At 44.5% G+C, this 22,834-nt stretch overlaps 1 long non-coding RNA gene across 1 annotated transcript; it reads right to left on the minus strand.

Annotated features, from left to right (window-relative positions):
* Nucleotides 1-4,215: 4,215 nt before the first annotated feature.
* On the minus strand, nucleotides 4,216-5,906 carry LOC143694054 (uncharacterized). The gene is made up of 3 exons (XR_013182229.1): nucleotides 5,794-5,906; nucleotides 4,468-4,515; nucleotides 4,216-4,316 (listed from the first exon to the last, which is right to left on the minus strand). It is a non-coding gene; the product is annotated as an uncharacterized LOC143694054 (long non-coding RNA).
* Nucleotides 5,907-22,834: the final 16,928 nt, after the last annotated feature.

Below are 22,834 nucleotides of genomic sequence, written 5' to 3' on the forward strand. Positions count from 1 at the left end.
ATTTCTGATCATTGTTAGGGTGATATTTAAGACCAAAAAATGAAAGGTGAGTCAGATTTTTCAAGTGGATTATTTGAAAAGAATGATTCTCAAGCAGTTTACAGCAGACAGGTAAGTAACTGGATGTGGAGTACATTCACTCTTCTCAGCGTTTTCCACAGGGAGAACAACTTGAGTGTGAAGTTGGATCTTTAGGATTTCAGGTTGTGGTGACAGCACCTCTTTATTTTTTTTATTCTCTGCTACTGTAGAATCACTGTGTGCACTGATCACACTTCTGTTACTAGAATGGTCTCCCTCACCATTTTGTTCTGCTCCTTAACTTCTCTTTAACTGTTTTCTGTTTCCTGGTACTTTGGGATAGTATCACATATAAGCAACTCTCTTCAGGTAGTTAAAACTTTCCATAAAAAACCAAACAGCAATATTTTTACAAAAAGAAAACAAATAAAAAAGACTCTAGGCAGCCTAAAAATCCACCACATGATCAGAAGTTATGTCAAAGGCCTGCTGCAAACAGAACTGAGTATTTTTTGGGAGTGTCCTCCATATTTTAGTGTGCAGTGCCACCCTATGACAAAGACCGATAGGCGGGATTCTCAGCAGGTGAGAGGCAAAGGCAGGCCTTTTTCTCACTGCACATGTACACAGCAATTCACACCTGATTCACACAATCCTTGCTTGTCTTCTTTCTATTGGCTTTTTTCTTTATTTTTCTTGAGATTCAGTAATTTGTTCTCTAAAAGTATTCGTTCATATTTTAGTAAAGTATTGTGGGGTGTTAAGTTTATTGTAAACTGAAAGTATTTGAGGAAGAGTTGGAAGTTGGTTAGGTAAAGTTAGAATAATTTTTTGTATTCTTCATTTGTATTAGTAAAAGTAAGGATTTTAGGAATGTAGGGGTGTGTTTGTTTGTTTGGATACTGTTTCATAACAGCTTGTGTTAGTTCATTTTAACAAGTACTGTAGGTTTTTCACTCACTTTGTATCATTGTAGAGTAAGCATTTACATGAGTATTGGTTGGTTCAATGGTGAATAACATTTTTCCTGTAGTATTTTTAATATCTCTAAGTACATGTTTAGGTAGGATAGTTGTTTGGTCACATGGATTTTTGTTAGTTAATTGAGTAATAGTAAAATGAGTATAAGGACTATTCACTTATTTTTTAAATAACTTGTTGAGAAGTCTTTTCTATTCTAAGTCCTATAAAATGTATTGTGAATTAGGTAAAATCAGAGAAGTTACATTATGATAATCTGTTGGGATGAGGCTATAAGAATTAAAAATATTTTTCACTAAATTTTCAAAATAAGGAGAAGCTAGCTTGCTATCTTTTATTATTTGTTTGAGTTTTTTAGTATGATGATGTCCCAGGGTTTTATACTGAAGATTATGAAGGGGCACCATTTGCAGAGTTTTTTTCCCCTCACAAACAAAACAAGATTGCTAGAGTACATTCCTTAAGCTTTATTTGCAAAATCAACCTCATTACATAGCTGAGACAATAAAAAAATAAAGATCACATACACCCAACAATAGCCAAAGATTACTTTGTTACAGAGCATCTTAAAAACTTTTTAACCAATAACATTTTACTAATGTTAAAAACCTTTTAAAGTTAAAAACTTTTTAAACCAAAAACATTTTACAGACAGTTGTTTTAACCAATTACTAAAAATACTCATAGACTTACTTCACACAATACTTATCTTCTTTCTATTAACAGTACACCATTATTAAGCTTAAAACCTTCTACTGTCTTGCTAAACACATTTTTCTACAATCTTAAAATCTATCTTGAGCAAGCCTAAAACTCAAACTATTGTTTCATATCTTTGCTTACTATACTATTATAACTTTTTCTACCTTCAAATTAAACAACTAAAACTAATTCTAAGTTTCTCTACTCTTTCTGTTTCTAAAGCCTACATTTCCCAAGTTTCTAAAAACCTTTTTTCCCTTTACTATTTCCCACAACTCTGACTGACTTTGAAGCCCCAAATGCTACCTGTGACCTGACCACAGGACACAATAGGAATGAGATCTATTTCCTAAGGAAACTGACCATTATTCACATCCTGTCGCATCAACTGACAACAGGAGGCAGCCTCCTATATTCACAAACCAGGCAGGATTTCTCCAAAAACCAAAGGTGCCAGCAACTAGCACACTGCAGACCCTTACAGCCCCAAATGCCACCTCTGGGCTGATACCCAGAGCTTGGAGAAATAACTTCTTTTTCCTGTGGAAAATGACCTCTGTTAGTGGCCACTCACTAGGATGATAGAGGTGTGCCAACCTAAAAATTGGCAAACTTCTCTAGATTTCTCCACAACTAAAGAGGGCAGCAATTAGGAACCTAGACTTTTACAGCCCCAAACACCACCTCTGAGTTGATGCCCAGGCCCTGGGGAAATGACTTCTTTTTCCCATGGAAAATGGCCTCCATTTGCAGCCACTCGCGCTGGACGACAGTGGGGTGCTAACCTAAAAATTTGAAAACTACACTGGATTTCTCCAAAGCTAAAGACACCAGAAATTAGGACCCTGGACACCCTTACAGCCCCAAACACCACCTCTGAGCTGATACCCAGACCGTGGGGAAATGACTTCTTTCTCCCATGGAAAATGACCTTCATTTGAGGCCACTCGCACTGGATGACAGTGGGGTGCCAATCTAAAAATTTTCAGATTTTGCAGGATTTCTCCAAAACTAAAGGTGACAGAAACTAGGACCAAGCATTCCCTTACAGCCTCAAGTCACCTCTGAGCTGACCCTGGGGAAATTACTTTTTTTCTCCCATGGAAAACAGCATCTGTTTGTGGCCACTTGCCCTGGACGACCATGGGGTGCTAAGCTAAAAGTTTGCAACCTTTGCAGGATTTCTGCAAAACTAAAGCTGACAGAAACTAGTACCCTGCACACACTTACAGCCCCAAATGTCACCTCTGAGCTGATATCCAGACCCTGGGGAAATGACTTCTTTTTCCCATGGAAAATGGCCTCCGTTTGCGGCCACTAGCCCTGGACGACAGTGGAGTGCCGACCTAGAAATTTGCAAACATTGCAGGATTTCTCCCAAACTAATCTTGCCTGCAACTAGGACTCTAGCTGCACTTGGAGACCCAAACACCACCTGTGACCTGACCCCAGGCCACTGGGGGAACAAGTTTTTTCCCCTATGGAAAATGACCATTTTTTGTCTCCTGTCACAGCTGGCTGATCATGGAGTTCAGCCTCCTAAAATTGCCAGCATCGCATGAGTTTGCCAAGACAAAAGCTGCTTCCAACTGGTAGTCTGACTACTCTTGGAGCCAAAATGCCACCTCCTACTTGACCCCAGGACACTGGGGGAAGAAGTTTTTTTCCTTATAGAAAATGGCAACTATTCGTGTCCAGTCGCATCTTGGAACAGAGGGGTGCCACCTCCTAAAATTGCTAACATCGCAGGATTTCTCCATGACAAAAGCTGCTAGCAGCTAGGAATCTGACTGCCCTTGGAGCCTCAAATGCCACCTCTGAGTTGACCCTGAGACACTGGGGAAATTAGGTTTTTCCCCCAAGGCTAATTCACATCCAGTTGCACTGGCCAGCAGTGGGGTGCCATCTCCTAAATTCACGACTGCCACAGGATTTCTCCCACAACAAAACTGCCAGCAAATAGGACTCTGACTGCCCTTGGAGCCCCAAACACCACCTCTGAGCTGACCCTGACACACTGGAGGAATGAGGCTTTTTTCTCCACAGAAAATATCCACCATTCACATCCAGTCACTCTGGCTGACAGTGGGCTGCCGCCTCCTAAATTTGCCTATTTTGCAGGATTTCTCTGAAGCCAAAGCTGCCAGTATCTAGGACTCTCACTGCCCTTGGAGCTTCAAAGACACCTCTTAACTGACCCCAAGACACTGGGGGTATAAGGGGTTTTTTCTCATGAAAAGTGGCCAGTTCCACTGTTCCAGTCCAGTTCCACGTGGCCTTATCACAGCTCTACTCAAAAACACAAATTGGCAGCTGCATATGGATACTTGCAGGCAGGTTCAGGCCACTTTAGAAAGCTTCAATTCCTGTCTTTCCAAGGTCCCATCACAGAAAATGAGCTTTTTAGAAATCTCTTCAATGGCACATTAGAACCCGAGTAAGAAATTCAAATCTAACCTTTTTTCCTTTGGTCTTACAGCTTGAATTCCAACAGGATAGACGCGTCCCTCTCCTTGGAAGGCAACTTCTGCCTTCCCCAGCTTTTGGTGACCATTGTCTCCATCCTCCCACATATGCTCATCTCCCTCCTCAGCAGGGTTGGCTTCTTCATCCTGTGGAGCAAACACAGGGACATTCACCAGCCTGCTCATCCCAAACCTGGGCAGCACACACAGACTTGTGGGACCCTCTGGACGTCCCTGTGCTGGGCACTGAAACGGGGTTGGAAATTTAACTCTGGATAGAAACCAGTTTTGGATTTACCTGGCATCTGCTTGTTTGGTCTGGTAACCTGTGTGCTCACAAAAAGGCCTGCAGACAGAACAAAGGAGATTCAAAGTGTTTGTGACCATCAGAGACTACCCTGAAGCAGTGAACAAAGCTCCTATTCCCACACCCTCTGCCCCCCAAAGGCCTGCTGGGGCTGGACAGAGCAACAAAAACATCTAAGTTCCTACTAAAAATTTTTCCCCTTGTACCCATAAACCCAGAGAAATCATGGCTGTCCTATCCCTGGAAAGGTCCAAGGCCAGGCCAGATGGGGCTTGGAGCACCCTGGGCTAGTGGATGGAATGACAGGGTGATGAAATGTAGTGATCCTTAAAGGTCCCTTCCCACCCAAACCGTTCCACAATTCCAGGACCTCTCCCTGTATTTATTTTGCATCATTTCCAAATATGAATTCCCAAATTTAAATGATTTTTTAAAGGAGTACTTTAGAATTATTCCAGGGGTATGAAGGGTAGCATCAAACATACAGGAATCATTCCTACGCCCATCAAATTATTATTAATTGGAAACTTATTCCCTCATTTCTGTCCTTGTTCTCCTTTCCTGAAAAACCTCATGATCCCACAGTTTCTCTGAGAGATCTACTGGGATTACTGGAAGCTTTGCTCTGTCAGAGAGCCAGGGGGGTTTACAACACTTGTTCTTCCGTATCTTTATAATTTAACCAGCTTTCCCCCAAAATGGTATTGTGGGAGAAGTTTAGAATTACTAGAAATGAATCAGTGTCACCTTTTTTCCCTCCTTCTTTTCCAATTAATTCCAAATCCTTGGAATTACCCTCAAATGAGGCCTAGAAATCTACTGTGAAAACATCAATCAGAGGAACATCTTGAAAAGAGAAAACAACATCCAACAGCAGCCAAAACAATCCCATTTCTATTTTTAACTGGTCTCCAGGTGCTCCTTCCAGAGCTCCCAAAAGCCATTGCCATTCCATGAAGGTGAGGAGGCAGTTTTGGATGTGTTCTTTGCCATAGGATGGGATAACAGAGTCCAGAGGGTCTTTTTGGTCTCTTCCAAGCCAAACTACCAATTCCATTCCAGAAATCGCAATTCCCTTCCTCCCATTAACCCAAAAATTTTCCCCCCTCCTCTTTTTGCTCCACATCAGGCTTGTGTTACTGAGTGCCACAGGCACGGGATGCCTCAGCATTCCCTGGGGATGCAGATCAAGGCTGACCTTGTGGCCTAAAATGCCCAGCTGGCCCCAATTCCCAGCTGTAATGTCTCAAACAGCAGTGTGAGGGTGTTCCCTCTCCCATCCCACCACTGGGACAGCTCACACAGAATGCGACTTACTGGGTTTGGAACTCCTGGCTCAAAAAGCACGTGTTGGAATATCTTCTTCTGGGTATATCCACAACACCAGGAGACTCCCTGGAAGCCATGGATCAGGGGCAGAGTCAGATGAACAATCCTGAACTGGTCTTCAGGGGATGCATCCACAGCGTGTGGCTGAAACAACTTCAAAGCTGTTCCTTCCCTTTGTGACAGCCAGGAAGAACATCCCAATCACAGATTTCTGACAGGAAGAAAATCTCACAACTCCAGGCTAAGTGGCTCCTCCCAGATCCAGGCCAGCACTCCAATGGGCTCTAAAGAATAAACAACAGGCAAGACCATCTCAGGGCACACGCCATGGGTACCACATTCCTCACTGGAACTGGGGTGTTCCCACATCCCTGTGACAGTCAGAAGTATCCCCATTTGCTCCCTCTTCCATGCAGGAGAAAGAGACAGCAGAGCCCTTAAACACCCAGTGTGTAATCCCAACAATGCAGGGAAAACTACCTCGCTCTGGGGAGAAACAGCATCACGCCCAGTTCTGGAAAGAACCAAAGAGTAGTACTGGAAACATTTCCAGGCTTGGAGCCTCCCAGCTCTGGAAATGCAGCTCCCAGGCTTCTTCCCATGGAAACCCCATTCTTGCCTGGCACTGGGCTCAGGGAGAAATCCCCACCTGTTTCACCAGCCTGGCACAGAGCATATTCCATGGACATCCCAGGAGGGTGTCCCTGACCACGGAATGGGGGTGGAACAGGATTATTTCAGGAGTTTAAGGTGGATTTGAGCCACTTCTCAGCTTGCAGTTCCCAAGCCATGTCCTCTAGGCTGCCTTTCCCATACCTCACTGGGAAGCAGTGGCTCCTCTCCCTAAAGGCCCAGTTGCTGTGCCCTTCCCAAAAAACACCAGAGAACACAAGTGGTCAATCCACTGTTTGCTCTGCTTTCCATATCCAGCACTTCATTGACTCCAGAGTCAGAAAATCAGGATAAATCCCAGGTTACAGGTACTGGCACAAAGCAGCTGCTGCACTGGAAGGGACAATTTTGGTGGCTCCTCTCCCCTCAGCTGGGAATTCAGTGCTGCCAAGAGCCTGACAGTGATCATGGATTTACCTTTCCTATGGATTAATCCCCAACATTCACTTCCAAGTGTTGCTGGAGCATCTCTCCAGGGAAAAAACTGTGCCCAGTTTCCCAGGAAGGATGGGAAGCTGCCACTGACAAGCTGGATCTCAGGAGAACTTCAGTAATTGGCTGAAAGCTTCTAAAACAGGGATTTATTTCCAGGTCTAAGGCAGTTCAAACCCTATGGCTCACCAGGATTCCTAATAAAGTGCATCAAAAACGTGTCTGTGTGTAGGAACCTTCCCTTAACCCAGTTTCAGGCTCCAAGGGCAGCCAGACTCTTGGCTGCTGGCAGCTTTGGTCTGGGAGAAATTGTGGGTTTTAGTGGGCTGGCTTGGCAGGTTCTCAGAACATCACAGCAGTGGCAGCAACTCTGTCTTACTATCCCCAAGCCAAACTCTTCAGATAAATGCAGAGATGGAAGACTGTGCTGCCACCTCTTAGGCAGGCCCCCCCTCTTTGCACAAATTACAGTGCAGTTAGGGTTGAAAGAACTGTAAACAAGTCTTCAAGAAAAGTGTTTAAACTCCTCATTCACTCCTTTTCTACTAATAACAAAGTCAAAGCTGATGCTGTAAAGCAATTTAGTGGCACTAGAAAAATCTAGTATGCAGAGGTGTTTTACCACACACAGTACTTCTTGCTCCATGGATGTGTTAGAAGTTGGGAAACTGCTCATGGGGAATTGGGTGTTTGGGTTTTTTTTTTTTAAAAAAAAGAGATACACTGCCTTTTTAGGAAAAGGGACCATCTGAAAATAAATGAGGCCTTCTAAATTCAAAGGAACCCTGCATTGAGTAAGGCTATGGACAATTGTTCACTGATATCAAGCTCTGTCCCCCAAATAAACAATGCTGGGAAACTGGTAACAATAGATCAGGAGAAGGCTGAGGTCCTGAGCAGTTTTTTTTTTACCTGTCTTCAAAAACAGCCTCTCTTCCCACATTTCTCAAGTGGATGGACAGCAGGATGGGTACTGGGAAAGCAAAGAGTTTCTACCCTGAAGAAGCACAGATCAGGTTTGCTTGACTCAGAGGGCCACACCTCTAGAAGCAGAAAGAAAAGAAGGCAGAAGTTATTGCTGAGCTGATTGGAATGACTTCCTAAGCCCCACGCATGAGAGAGTGAGTATTTCCCATAGGTGCCCCACCCTGGTGCAATGCTTTCCAGAAACAGTGAGGTTTTCATCACTCTTCCCAGAAAAATCTGGTATTCCAGGCTTTAGACCTGGGTATTCCAACAAAATGACAAATCTGCTTTTCCAGTACAATTCATTATACACTTGGATCTCTTGGGAAGCCAGCACAAGCAAAACACAGCAGCCCTAGGAGGGGAAAACACAGTACTTCATATTCTCTTGTATAGGTAAGAAAGAGTCATGGATTTTGTTTAGCTCTCCAGGGATTCCTTCTCCAATGTTAAACGTGGCAGTCCATAACTTCTGAGCTCATCATCTGATGGATGATGTGCTTGGAGAGAAATGAACCTGAAAGCTTTATATAGAACTTTGGCATTTTTTCATCTCATGTCATCCCACAGACACTGCTGCATCTTAAAATCCTTTGTATTCATTTTCCTGCAAAAATTTCCAAAGGATTCAACTTTCTGAAGCCATAACAGGCACTGCAGAATAACCAGTGTTTCAGGGGCCCTCTGCATTGCTCTTACCTTGCAGTTACATTTCATACTTGACTAGGAAAAAAGGCCAACAAATTTATTTGTCACTGCTTGTGAATATCCATACTATATTCTTATGACTAATTATCTACTGGCAGCACTTCACTGCAAACATTTCAGATCAGAACCAAGAGATTTAATTTTTCTCTTGGCAAGGGGATGGTTGAACTGTCCCACCACAAACCTCTGCAGAAGTTTAAAAAGTACCTCAGAACAACAGGTATTATTATTTATAATAATTATTATTATATTTCACATTATGGTGAAACTTATGCCAGTCCCAAACAGCTGTGCAGCCTGGATGGATTGTTCCTACTCCATACACAGGATTTCCTATGATCTACAGAGGCAAAGCAATTTTCCTGTGAAAAACTGCAGTTGGGTGAGAAGGAGAGGTAGAGACTTCTAGGTGTTATATTAGAATCACCATATAAAACATTGCCAAAGGTCTTGTAGGTTACAACCCCAAAACTGCTTTAATTAGTGGGGAGAACCTGCAAGACAGAGGATTCCATCCTAGCACAACACATGGGATACACTTCTGAGTCTCTCAGAAGAAAAGCTGTGAAACACTTTGTCTGCCAGAGACAAAAAACTTCCAAGAAGCTGGGAAGAAAGACAAAATGCCCTCCTGAGGGTGAAAGAGATGGTTAAAGACTGCTTTCCTCAGTGTCAGTGTACTAAATCTAAAGCAGGACTGTTCCAAATTATCCCCCCACAGCCCAGGAGAGAGACAAACCCCGCTGAAGTTGCATTGAGGTGTGAGTAGTCAAAAAGATAGCAAAATTTAACTCTAGTCCAGGACACCTCCCATTATTTCACCAGCTGTTTTAAGAGAATATCTTTTATTACTCGTGTTTTTTATGGGGGTCCTTTCTTTTCTTAAGAAGCCTTGTTGAGGGCATGTTTGCTTTCAAGATGCTAAAGGCTGTTTTTGAAAGGCTGCTCTAAATTGTCTAAGACAGAACAGAATATAGCTTCCTTCTGTCTGAGTGCTGAGCAGCTTTAAGAGGCTCATATTTCTCTTAATGCAGCTGGACAGGCTTTCTTTCAGCAGAAGCAGACTTGAAAAACTGTTTGCTGCTATATCATCTCATTTTATAATCAGAGATTGCCTCTCAGAAAACATAAAGCAGTAGGCAGTCTAGAAGAAAAAGGCTGAAACTCCAAGATGCAAAAGCATCTTGCAAAAGGTTTCCCTTTGGCATGCTCAACTGAGAGGATGAGAAACATAAACATAGGAAATTCCAACAAAGCATAAGAAAAAGCTTTTTTTACCACAATATGGCCAGACACAGGAACAGGATGCCCAGAGTTGTGGAGTCTCCATCCTTGGAGATATTCCAAACCTCACTAGAAACATCCCTTTACAACCTGCTTCAGGTGACCCTGCCCTGAGCAGAGCTTGGGCTGGAGACTTCCAGGGGAGCCTTCACACCCTGGTGGCCCTGCAGTGCTGGGGGGACAACACTCAGCCTGGCCCCGGGCAGCCACATGTCCCACACTCACTCTCAGGGAATTTTCCAAGGCATTGAGCTTTCCAGAATATTCCTGTGACAGCTGCTAGACAAGGGTTGAAACCAAAGTTAGCCACAGAACAGCACGTTGTGCTCCACCTTGTGTAGGTCTTTAATGCAGCTGTGTAGGCTCATTTAATTCTCACCTTCAAGGTGAGTCAAAGCTTGAAGTTTGGATGAATTTTAGGTGAGTATGTCTCTGAAAACCAAAAGAAAGCTCTGAATGCTTTATGTTCTTATTCTGTTGGCCAGTAGAGGGAGAAAAGAGAGAGGAAATGGAAAGTCATCCTTGATTCTCTGTGGATGAACACCAATTCTCTATCATACAGGCCCCAGGAGTTCACAGCCCTGGGGCCAAACTTCTTCTGTCAGAGCTAATGTAACAGCTAAACCCACATGATATTTAGATATTGGTTTAGGTATTGTAACCACACTGAACATCCTGCTATGTAGCTAAGGTCAAGGACTGAATCCAGCTGTAATCTGCCCTGGCAGCTGACCCATGGCTCTGGAAAACTAGACTCAGCACAGTTTTCCATACACCTAGAGCTGCATCTGTTGCATGAAAGTCTGTTTCATTTAAACCTTTTCCCTTTATCAAGACTGTAAAATGATCAAATGTGCCCCAGCCATTCACAAGGATTTTTGCTGATACAGAGGAAGAAAGCATTTTCAGGTGCTTACTTCCAGCAACTATCCCTGGACTGAAAGGGGACAGGCAAGATCAGCCCCTCACCCCAAATTTTCATTGCTTGCAGTATTTGATGGCAGAGGGAAAGAGAAATGTCCTGAAGCCCAACCAATTGGCAAAGTGAGGACCTCATGAGGGGTTTGTTCATGTTCAATACTGATACAAATTCACCTCACAAAAGCTAAATTTGCATCACTTCTAACAGAATTGCATCTCTATGCTGCCTTTTTATATAGCAGCAGCTTATAAATGCTTCATTTATTGATTAAACAATAAATAGAAAGTCATTGATGGACAAATATAGGAGAACAAGTTACAGTTCAATCTAAAATTAGATCATCCTTGTCTGTGTCCAGTTTCAAATACAGTTATCCACTTGGCTCTGGCCTGATGGAGCCCCAAGGTGAGCAGGATCCAGATCACGCTGCTGCTCTGAAATGGAACTGCACAAGCTGCACCAGACATCTCCAGCAGTCCCTCTTCCACTCTAAAACTCCATTTTGGTAGTTTCAATAGAGCTCTGCTCTCAAAACAATATTTCCAGAGGAGCATAAATGGTGTTGAGTACCAACTGCAATTTCCAGAGCTGAATGTAGGGCACATAAAAGCCACTCAATGAGCCTGCAGTGACACAGAATCTCCTACCTATAACTGCCTCAGGAACAGCCCTTTGGAAAAGTTTTGCCAATGCTTGAGCCTGGTTTTTGATTGAGATTGCCTGTCCCCCTAGAGTGAAACTTCTGTCTGAGGTTTGTAATTTGTCATGCACACTTAAGTAAGGTTATGTAGAAGTAACCGTAGTTATTCCTACATAACCTTTTCTAGAGGTGAAAAATGTACACCTTCTGCAAGTAATTCAGGAGAAAAACAGGAAAGAAAAACACGATGGAGATTCTCTCTCCTTATCTTGTCCTTTTAACGTGTCAGACTCCACCCCTGCTGAATTCTGTGGCAAATGAAGAAGCACGTTGTGCACAGCTGAAAACTGCAGCACAACCAAGGATGGAGGGGATTCTCCTGAGAGATTAATACAAGCCTTAAATAAATGAACACCGAGCCGTGCCCACGCGGTGGCAGCAGAGGAAAGCGAGGAAACAGCCACGGGCAGCCCCAGGAGCAGCATTAGTAACCTGAGCTGAAGCATTTCTTAGTCAAGGGCACACCTAACAAACAGCACGCACCTTCAACATTAGGGTGATCCAATGTGCCGAGCATCTGTGACCGCCCAAACCCAGTCGGAAGGCTGAGGTCCAAACAGCACTGAGGTAAACGAGCACATCCTCACCTGGCAGTGCTTGGGAGCAAAGATGCTCTAAGGAGGGAGAGCAGATGCCTGAGTTTGCAGAACACCACACCACCAGCCATGAGAGCACCTTTATTGAGAGGGTATAGCAGTGCTGTGATGGGATGATACATCTGACTCTATTGCTATCAGAAGGCTAACTAATTACTTTATTATACTCTATTATTCTATTCATCTAAAACTGAATCTGCCAAGCACTCAACTCTGCTCACACTGCACAGAATCTTGTGACTGTCACCCAACAATCCTGAAACACACACACACTTGACCCTGACAGAAACAAAACACCATCACTTTGGCTAAACAATCTCCATATTGCACTCTACTTTTGCACAAACACAGGCACAGCAAATGATAAGAATTGTGTTTTCGTTCTCTGAGGTTCAGAGAATGTGAAACCCAGAAATATTCTTGGGAAGAACTGTGCCTTGCTTTTCTCTGGGAAGAGAAATTGGGGCTTTGAGCAACCTGGTCTAATGGAAGGTGTCCCTGCCTACAGCAGAGGGGTGGAAAAAGGTGGAGCTTTAACATTCCCAAACCATTCTATGACTGATTTTCCTTCCTGTGCCTCACAGGTTCTCCCAACACCCAGCAGCACCTGGAAGCCAGGCACAGATTTCAGCTGGAAACTGAGCAGCAAGAGCAGGCAAAGGGCAGCAAGATCTGCCAAGGTTTCCCTCTGTACCCAGAGGTACAAACACAGTGAGGTCTGCAGCCTGCCACACATATCAGCAATGTGGCCTTGGCCCCTAAGGAGTCTCTGCTATTGCTTGTAACTCTGGGAAATAAAAATCTCAGCTTTAGGGAAACCTGCACCTCTCACTTGGTCAAGTGGGATGGAAGAGCTGATGGGAAAAAAACAAATGTGCCAGGACCTGCTTGGCTTCACAGCCTCATGTGGAGACTACAAGACAAGGGTGGTCCAGATTGGACCTGAACTGTCCAGCATCCTCCCCACAACAAGCTGGCCCACAGCTATTCCCCACACATGCATGCCCACACTCATCTTCCCTCTCCCAGGAAAACCCTTTCTGCTGTCACAGGTCAGGAATAAAGAAAGAGGAGCTTAGTAAAAACAAAGGTGGACAAGAAAAACCCACAAGTAAATAATGGCTTTCTAGTCTGAGAAATATGTGGAATAACTGAGACCGTTGTATCTTTTTAGAAGTTATCATCTCTGCTTTCCCTCTTACAAGCTGGGTGAGTGCACTCTTCCTTCTGCCTCACCATCTGGAAAGGCTCTCACAGACAACCCAGTCCCAGGTTTCTAACTGGTGGTGGGCCAGGTGGATGTTTCCAGTCAGGTCACCTCTGAGCAGATCTCCCAGGGATTACAAGGGAGGAGCAGGACACAGCATATATATTTTGCCAACTGTCATGATTTTACCTCGGAGGAAAAGAATGTGCTGAATTCCACCTGAGCAAGAGAAGGGAGTGATAGACTAAGGAGCTCCTCAGGCTTTTCACAGGAGCTGTATTTCCTGAGAGGAACTGCTGGGAGCAGAGAGGGACATTTACAGAGGAATTCAGGCCAGGAGCTTGCCATTATAATTTGCTGTAGTGAGCAGACACCTATCCATAACACACTGATTTCCAGACTCAAATTCAAAGTCCTTAAATCTGGCACAGTTCCACCTGGCTGGTCAGAGGCAGCAGCAATGACCCATCACCCTTGTACACAAAGGGGGTAAATACAGGCTGAGAGCATTTCTCTAAGATGCCTTAGACAAGGAAGTGAAAAGAGCTGGAGCTTCAATCTATCTGTGCTTTGGAACCACCTGAGAGAGGCAAAACATGGCTGGACATAGCTTAGGACAGGATAAGTCAATTAACAAATAACATGCACATCACTAAGTGCTTTGAGTTTTAAAAGGCATTTTGAATGGAAGAGGAGCCTGTTTCTCCAACTCTGCTGAATCCCCAGCTGATTTCTACCTTATATAATCACCTGTTTCAATAGACTGGATGTAAGTTGGTACTTACTAAACCAGAAACCACTATTGTCTCCAAAACTGCAAGCTGAAATTATTTATGCTACCCTTGACATGCATGAATTTCAGGACCTGCTAGTCAGCAATGGATTTTTGCTGGGTTTTTTTACAGAAATATGGCATTTAATAGGTCCATTCAGGACTAGCAGCCAAGCAACTGTGAGTTCCTCTTGAGCAGGCAGGCCCAGCTAATTTCAAAATGGATTGCTCTGTGAAGGAAGCATAGCACTTCCCAGATCACAGAAATGGTTTACTGGCCCAAGTCTCATATAAAATAGTCTCTTGGTGAGAAGCTGAACAGTTTTAAAATGTGTCAGAGAAACCATTAGGTGATAAAAATTCACAGAGCAATTTTGCAAGAGAAAAAGCATAAGAAAAAGCATAAATAAAAAGGGTATAGTTTCTCTCCCAGACTTTCCCGTGAGTCAGCTGCATTCAAAGAGATGTGCCACAGCTAGAAATGAGCTAAAGGCAATTAAAAAGTTTGGCTGCCTGTGTCAAACCTTCAGCTTGTACTCATGCACTTTAATCAGAAAAGCAGCAATTACATAAACAGTGCCACTAAATTAAGGGAGAGCAGAGAGAGCAGCCAGCATAGATCAAACCCTGTACGGGTCTTGAGAAGGAAATAAATAGCAACTGATCCTTGTTGGTGTGTGAGAGCATTCATTCTGCATCCAAAAAAAACATACATACAAAGAGCTGGCTCTTGCAAGGAAATGTAGATGCTAAAACACAACTTCCAGCCAGCACAGGCAATCTTACTTCAAGGATATTCTGATCTGCTTTTGATCTGGTAAGGTTTTAGTTACTGCAATGTTACAGATTCTTGTTGGAGGCCTCTCACATACAAACATGACAGGCTACTTGGAGTGGAAAAAGGAAGAAATCTGAGCCCCAACATTAAGCACGAGATATTCTGGGGAAAAACGTAATCAAAATTTCCCACCACTCATCTTAACCCAGCACTAGCTAAAATTTTAAAAACCCCTGCTTATAAAAGCAGTAGCTTGTAGTTTCTTGCTAAGCTACTTTTAAGCAAAGAGAAAAAAAAAATCCACAAAGAGAAAAACTAATCAGGAGAACACCTCCATTGCAGTGAGGCAGAACTTCCCTCTTTGATAGGACAACCAGCTTGGTGCAGTAAGTGCAAAGAGCAGGACGTTTCTGGCTGCATCAGGATGGCTACCTGACAAATTGTGATGAGAAGTCTGTTTGGGATTTCCCAGTCCCATTCCTTGTGCCATAAAAAAGTCACGTGCAGCATTCAAGCAAACGTAACTATTGCCAGGCAGAAACCCTTCTTCTCTCAAGATGTTGGCATACAACCTCCAGAGCCATGGACCCAGGAAACCAGGCAGGCTTGAGCTACAGCTTGGGCTGGTGCAGGATTTGGTGGTCAGGAGAACCTTCTCCTGGTTTTGAATTCCTGTGTTGACCCTACAGTCACATGGCATGCAAGAGTTGCAGCTGGTACAATAAACACCTACTGTGCCCCCATTAAGCCAAGAAAACATCAGTGCACAAGTTATTTCTGAAGGGAGGAATCAGGAGCAATATTTGCAGTGTGGTAAAGCTGCTCTCCTGCAGTGAAGAGCTATTCTGAAAAAAAAAAAAGCAAGTAGCAATGCTGTGTAGATTAATTTATTATTACCCTTGCTTCAAACAAGTCTGGAACTGGAGAAAAGAGCTCATTAGAGTCCACACTAATGGGAATTACTTGTCACACTTAAATTATGCAACTCTCCTTTCCCCCAACATCTATGACTCCTTCCTCAGTATTGCAGTGCCTCTTCCTTCAAAAGATGTAAATAATTCTTGGTTCTGCTGCTCCCTTTCCCTCAGGGGTATATTTAGAATATAAGAGCCAGACTCACTTGTAAAAATGTGGGAAGGGAAAACTCCTCTGCACAAAGTGCTGCACCTCACCCTGAATTGTGTGTAATTCTTCTCTTACCAAACGCCTCTGTATCAAACAGATGGTCCAAAAGAAGACCATCCAACAGATCTTCAGACACAAAATAAAACCCAGCAGATACCCTACATGCATTTCAATTCTAGCTCTGCACTGGAAGTCCAAATTATTTTACCTGATGACACTTTCCTTAGCAGGCTAGTAGTTACACCTCTGGCACCCAGCTGCCCATTTCTAGGTCAGAACAGTAAAAATGTTCAGAGGAGGATTGATTGCTGTTCTTCAGCTTTGCCAGAAGCTTTCCTAACCCTCTTCCTCCAGTGAAATTTAAGGTATAAGGTCCCCTCTGGAAGGCCAGGGGGTTCTGTCACCACCACAATCATGCCTGGGAGCCTGGTTTCACCCTGCAGCTCTGTCCATCTCCCAAGGCACAGGGAGCACCATGGCTAGGGTGAGGCTGTCACCTCACTGGGCAGCACATCCGTGGGAACCCAGGACATCCCTCTGGCTGTCCTGAGCAGCCAAGACCCCTGCCAGGGGGCTCAGAGTCCCTGGCACAGAGCCCAAGATGCCTGTGGTTTTGATTATGACCCGTGGAGCAAATTACCAGCCTTAGATGAAGATCTGCAAGCCACGGCAGTTGACGTAGAATGATAGTGATTTTATCACAAGGTGAAAAAGTAGATTTTGGGGTTTTTAGAATGGGGGTTCAGGAGGTAAGATGGAGGGATCTGGGCATGTCCAGCCTTTCTCCTTCTTCTGCTTGGCCTCCATCTTCTGCTGTGATGTTGGCACTTACAGATTGGTTTAGAGTAGAAGCTCACTGTCTAACATGGGTGATAGGTATTGGAAAGTAATTGTAAACATTGTATATGTAGTTTTTAGTATAAAGACATAACACCACCCTGGGGGCAGGCAGAGTGCCCTGGACTGTCCTGCTGGATGGACCTCGGCAGGACAGGAGAAAGAATTTTACAGATAAGATACAATAAACAACCTTGAGACCAAGAAATGAAGAGCTCTGACTCCTTCTTCAAGCACTGGGCTGGGAAAAGAGACTTTCTAACACATCTTGGGGTCACTGTGACCAGCTAGAGATCCCGACACAGATCCTCTTTCCAGGTGTGAGAGGTGGTGGCTGGCACATCAGGAGCCCTGAGAACAGGCTTCCTTCTGCCAAGCTCCCTGCCACCAGGAGCAGGCACCCAACCCATCCTGCCCCTGCTTCCTGGAAGGTTTCGGTCAGGATGTCACTCCCCTAATGCCACACACATTTTCACAACAGGAAGCCTCCCTGCTCTGTGATACAGCACTAAATTACAAACACTGAGCTGCTCTATTTGCACAGCTGAAGACACACTGGGGAAATCACATCTTTAAGCCAAAACCCCAACACATTTGTTGTCATGATGGCAGAGCAGTTTTTTAAAGTTGGTTGGAACACGACAAGTCAGTCATCAGCAGCAGCCTGACAAAATACTGCAATTTACAGCTCTGCTAGTTCAGGGGAACTATTATTTTTGTAAGGATTGACTGATGTTTTCTGAACTGTGCTAGAATATGAGGTTTTCTTTCCAAAAGCAGCATGAGATGAGGATAGGAGAAAGAAGGGTTTCTTTTAAGCAACAAATACACTGGTATTTGGTACATCTAATAAATCAAAAGTTGCCCACACGATCTTTTAATAGTTGTACCAGAATGAGCTGGTATAAGGGCAGGCTGAAGTTCTTCAGCCATTTAGCAGCAGATGGCTGCCAGGTTCACTGGTTACATGACACCACATTGCTTCACCACATACACTCCTATGCTTGTATTTCAATATTTATGTGGACTATGATAAGCAACACAGAGATGGGAAAGAGCCTGCTCTCTTCTGTTTAAAACATAGATGTGTATGTAGTGCACAGCAGTGCTGAAACCAGAGGAGATGGAGGCAGGCAGATGTTTCCTGGCTTGTAACTCATTGATACAGGGTGATAGGGCTGAGCATTAAAATCCTTCTTCACAACCACACTTCACTTCCAAGTCTAGTTTTTATCTACCAGTTCACAGGAAACTTTGAGTCAGACACCACCCTTCCCTCTCCTAAGAAGGCACATCTAAACCCTTCCACTTAAAACAGAGAAAAAACAACTGTTTGGCAAGTGGAAATCGTGTCAGTATGGCCCCCTTAACATCAGAGCCAAGACTAAGAGCTTGGCATCGATAAATCTCTCTGAAACCTCAAGACATATTTAAAATGGGTAAGCCATGTAAATGGATAAGCCAGCACACCAAGTTCCAGATCAGTTCCTTTCCAGCAAGATAACACTGCAGCCAGAGCAGCCCATCTTAGTTCCCCATGCTGCTACTTCCCTCTGGTAAATCAGGTTATCCCAGAGGAACAGGGCTGCCAATTCTATTTTGACAGATGAGCACCACTGGTGTGCAGGACTTGGCACTAGCCATGCACCCAGATGCTGAAGGATAATATTTCCTGGGCACCTTTCAGGAACTGAATAGATACAAGCACTAAAGCACCTCAAGGTTTACTGTAGTAAAAAGATGATTTCTGAAACAGGGTGGTCAAGTCTGGACTTCCAAAGAGGGAGGGTTTGGAGGGAAGTTACCCAATTCCCAAACATTTACCCAGCACACATGACAACCTCTTCATGGAGGAAAAATACACAAAAGCCCCACACTTCAATACTGGCCAGCTTTGTCAAACAAACAGCTGTGTGGCCACCAAGAGCCTCCCTGCAAAAGGAGAAGGAGATGGCCAGAGTTTGTCAGACAGGCAGAGACCAGCTCAGTGCTGCACTCAAACAGCTCCTGGCAGAGGGGCAGGAACTGTACCAAAGGAGGGGTGGTACAGCCCTCTTCACTTTGCAGATGAGGGGACAGGTTTCTCCTCCCCAGACACTGAGGTGTCCCAAGGAGACCCTGGCACCACGAGGTGTCTGAGCAGCAGCAGGGGTGACATGGACCACTGAGATACCATGAGAGTGATCCCATCTCCCCTGAGTTCACTGCCCTTTGCTTAGCCTCCACCTTGGCCTTGCCTTTACCAAAGTTTCCCAACAGAAGAGACAGCCTGGCTCCCAGGTGAAAAATATTTCACACACTGCAGGCAACATTTAGGGAGCAGGGGAAATCTCTCTTGGCAGTGCTCCCAGTCTGAGCTGTCACTGCCCTCCATCAGTCACAGGTGCTCTTCCATGTCAGAGTAACCCACACTCAGTGCCAGCTCCTGTCTCTCCCCATCCTGCTAAGCATCTCACAGCAGTGTTTGCTTCAGCCCCAGCACCTGCAAGCAGGCTGCTGTCAGATCTGCCTATGCTGGAAAGCAAATTCCCACCAACCCCAGCTTTCCTGCTCTAACTTCTGTCAGCCCACTGCTTTTCTTGCTTCTTAGCTCACTGCCTCATCTCTCCATCCCACCAAATATCTCACATCAACACTGCAGAGCAGATGAGACAGAGCTTTGATAATGCATCCATTCCCTTGCTGTACTTGCTGGATGCCTGAGAGCACTGTTTTAATGAATCACAACAGGCTTTCTCCTGGTGCCATTGTTTGGGGCCACAGCACAGCCAAACTGAACATATTTTGAAAGCTGTTTCTAAGAAGATGAGGGATGAGACCCTCCAAAGAGACATGGGTCTGGGGACTTGAGTGAATACACTTTCCTCAGGCAAGTTTGACCCAGGGCATCACTCCTTTGGTGCAGAAGCCTCCCATCATCAGTGCACACAGTTCTTAGAATAACTGTGGAATTTTCCAAGAGGATATGGTGAAATCCATGTGCTTTACAGCCTCCTTATTCACACACTCTGTGCTCATGCACTGGCTCTGTTCAGACTGTATTTCCCCATGCCTAATGTTTGTCTTCAGTTCTTCTCCCTCCCTTCCCTTTCCCCAAGCCCTGCTCCAAGCTGTGCACAGTAAACTGAAAGGGGCAACTTCCCTCAGCTCTGTCCAGTCTTTGCACTTTATATATACATATATATAAAATCGAAATTATATGCCACAGAAAAATATTCCTCAACAAGAATATCCTGGGGTTTAGACAATGGGTACAGACAACTTAAAAGCTTTCTTTTAAATTTCACCTCCTGCCATGTCAGACATTAATTTACTACCAGCACAGAAGTGCATATTGTGTTAGTGCTGTTCATACCAGTCTTCATGGAGGGAAAAAAAAAAAAAAAAAAAAGAGAATAGCTCTCTAGGGACATGCCTGCTCATTTCTGGCTCATTAACTTTAATGTCATACACAGCTCTGACAGGTTGGGAAGACAGAATAGGTGATCTTTGCTATTCTCTAGATCATGTCTAGCCCACACTTATACCTTAAAGTCACATTCCTGACCCTGTGCTTTAACCAGATAAATAAGTAGTAAGCCTGCCCAAAGGTTTGCTGTTCATTTCACTCTTAGCATCACACACAAGCACTGGGCCCCTTGTCAGAGTGTTACTATAATCATTAACCCTGGCACAGCTGAATTGCTGGGACTCCAAATGGCACCTGATGCAATAGGTTTCTGCAGCTCTGGGAGTGCCAGGCCACTTCCAGGAGGAAACCCACCCAAACCAGAGTGTGCACACAGCTTTCACAAGCAGGGGGCTTGACACATTTCACATTTGACAAAAATTTTTTTTTTTCCCCTCAGAATTGTTCTGTCTGATGTTGGGCAAGGAAGAAGGAAAAGGAAGATATTTTTTTTTTCTGTCTAAACCTCCCCCATAATTCAGACAACAGGAAGAGTCAAAATTTCACTTTTAACATCTGCTGCCAAACAACTCTCATGCTTCAACCTGACATCACGGGGACACTTCTGGGAATACCAGTGAGGTCCCAGTGCCCTTTGTGCTGTGCTGACACAGAACCTTAACTTGTACTCCAAAGTTTTGCTGCTATTATGATCAACCCAGGGAGTCCTGAGGTGAGACAGTCTCTCACCTTCTCAGCCACCAGACCCCAACACAGATGGAGCCCACATCAAATCTACAGATCTGATGAAACATTCTGCACCTATGCCAACATCACTGGGGTATCCCATAAAACAGAGATTAAAGTTCAACAGAGACATGGGTTACCTCAGCCTGATATGATTTACCAGGTACACAGCAAAGTGCATGCTCCATCCATCTCGTGGATGCCACCACTGCCAGCAGCACAGGATGCTGCACAGGAAGGTTTGAGCTGCTGGGGGGCAGCCCTGGATGCATGCAGACCTGAGGGGAACAGTAAGGCCACCTGTTTGCCAGGATTGGCAAGATGGCTTAGAAATGTCCCTTGTCTGGAGGCTAGCAGGGTGTGTACAGGCTGGCAATGCCCTGGGTAAACAGCTCTTCACAGATTTTTCAGGGAGCCACGTTCTGCAGGTAATAGTAATTTCCTCACTCTTTCAGTCAAAATGGTATTTATAAAGCATTTCCATTACAATAAGTCTTCACTTTCCAAAATTAGCTTGCCAAAGTGTTTCCAACCATCTCAAGTAACAACATCAAATTAAACAGTGCATAAATAACCTGCATCACACGCCCACCAGCTTCCAGTGATCACAAGGGGCATGAGAAAGGAAAGGAACAAAACTGGAAGTGAAGAATATCTGCTTTCCTCAGAAACTAGTAATGCAGAGGATGAATCTGGGGGGGAAAATAAACTTTAACAAATTAAATCCACTAAATTATTGTTATTGGTAGAGCTGATCCAGAGAAACCTGAGAATATTAAGGTACAGCACATGGCTCTTCTCCCCCTCTTTTGGTGGTGCTCTGGGTCATGTCATGAGAACTGACCTTTTCACAGTGGACTCCCTCTACCCCTTCTGTGTGCCCCAGGAAAAGGCACAACCATCTCATAAGAGCAGCCGAGCTCTCAAGCAAAAGTCAGCACAGGTGGCTTAAGCTGTTTATTTTTCTACTTCCCGTTTAGAGTGTCAGGTTGCAGACAATGGTTATTAATTAATTAATCAGAGGTCAGTTCCATGCTGAGACCAATCGTCCCTCCCAATAAGCACCTTTCTTAAACAAGCACAATCCAACCCAAAAAGGAGTTTAAATGGTCACTCATTCCTCAGGGATGCTCCTGTGCTTGATTTGGTGGCAGTGCAAACTGCAGAGATGTGGGGACTGCCACCCATGTGGGAGTGCCTGGGGGGAGCACTGAATTAACTTGCTGCAGTTTTGGATACATCAGAGCATGGAGGAGTATCTTGGAATGATCTCAGGCAGCAGCTTAAGGCAAAGCACATTCAGCAAATAAACATTTTTATAACAGCAGCACTGCTTTGTGGCTGTCATGGTGTAACCCCAGCTGGCAGCCAAGCCCCATGCAGCCACTTCCTTGCTTCCCCACCAGCAGCATCAGGGACAGAACTGGAAGAGTAAAAGTGAGAAAACTTTTGGGTTGAGATAAAGGAAGTTTAAGGAGTAAAACAGATGCCATGCATGCAAAGTAAAACAAGGAATTCATTCACTATTTCTCATGAGCAAGCAGCTGTTCAGACATCCCAGGACAGCAGGACTCCATCATGGGTAAGAGCTACTTGGGAAGACAACCATCACCACTCCAAACATTTCCTCCTTCTTCCCACAGCTTTGTATGCTGAGCATGATGCCACAAGGTGTGGGGCATCCCTTGGGTCAGTCAGGACCAGCTGTCCTGGCTGTGTCCCCCTTGTGCAGCCCCAGCCTCCCCACAGGCAGGGAGGTGTGAGAAGCAGAAGAGGCCTTGGCTCTGTGCAAACCCTGCTCAGCAGTACCAAAACCATCTCAACACCCTTTTCAGCACAAATCCAGAACACAGCCCCTTACTAGCTGCTGTCTAGTGAAGAAAATGAACTCTACC

The sequence above is a fragment of the Agelaius phoeniceus genome, chromosome 5, assembly GCF_051311805.1.
Source record: "Agelaius phoeniceus isolate bAgePho1 chromosome 5, bAgePho1.hap1, whole genome shotgun sequence".
Lineage (NCBI taxonomy): Eukaryota > Metazoa > Chordata > Aves > Passeriformes > Icteridae > Agelaius > Agelaius phoeniceus.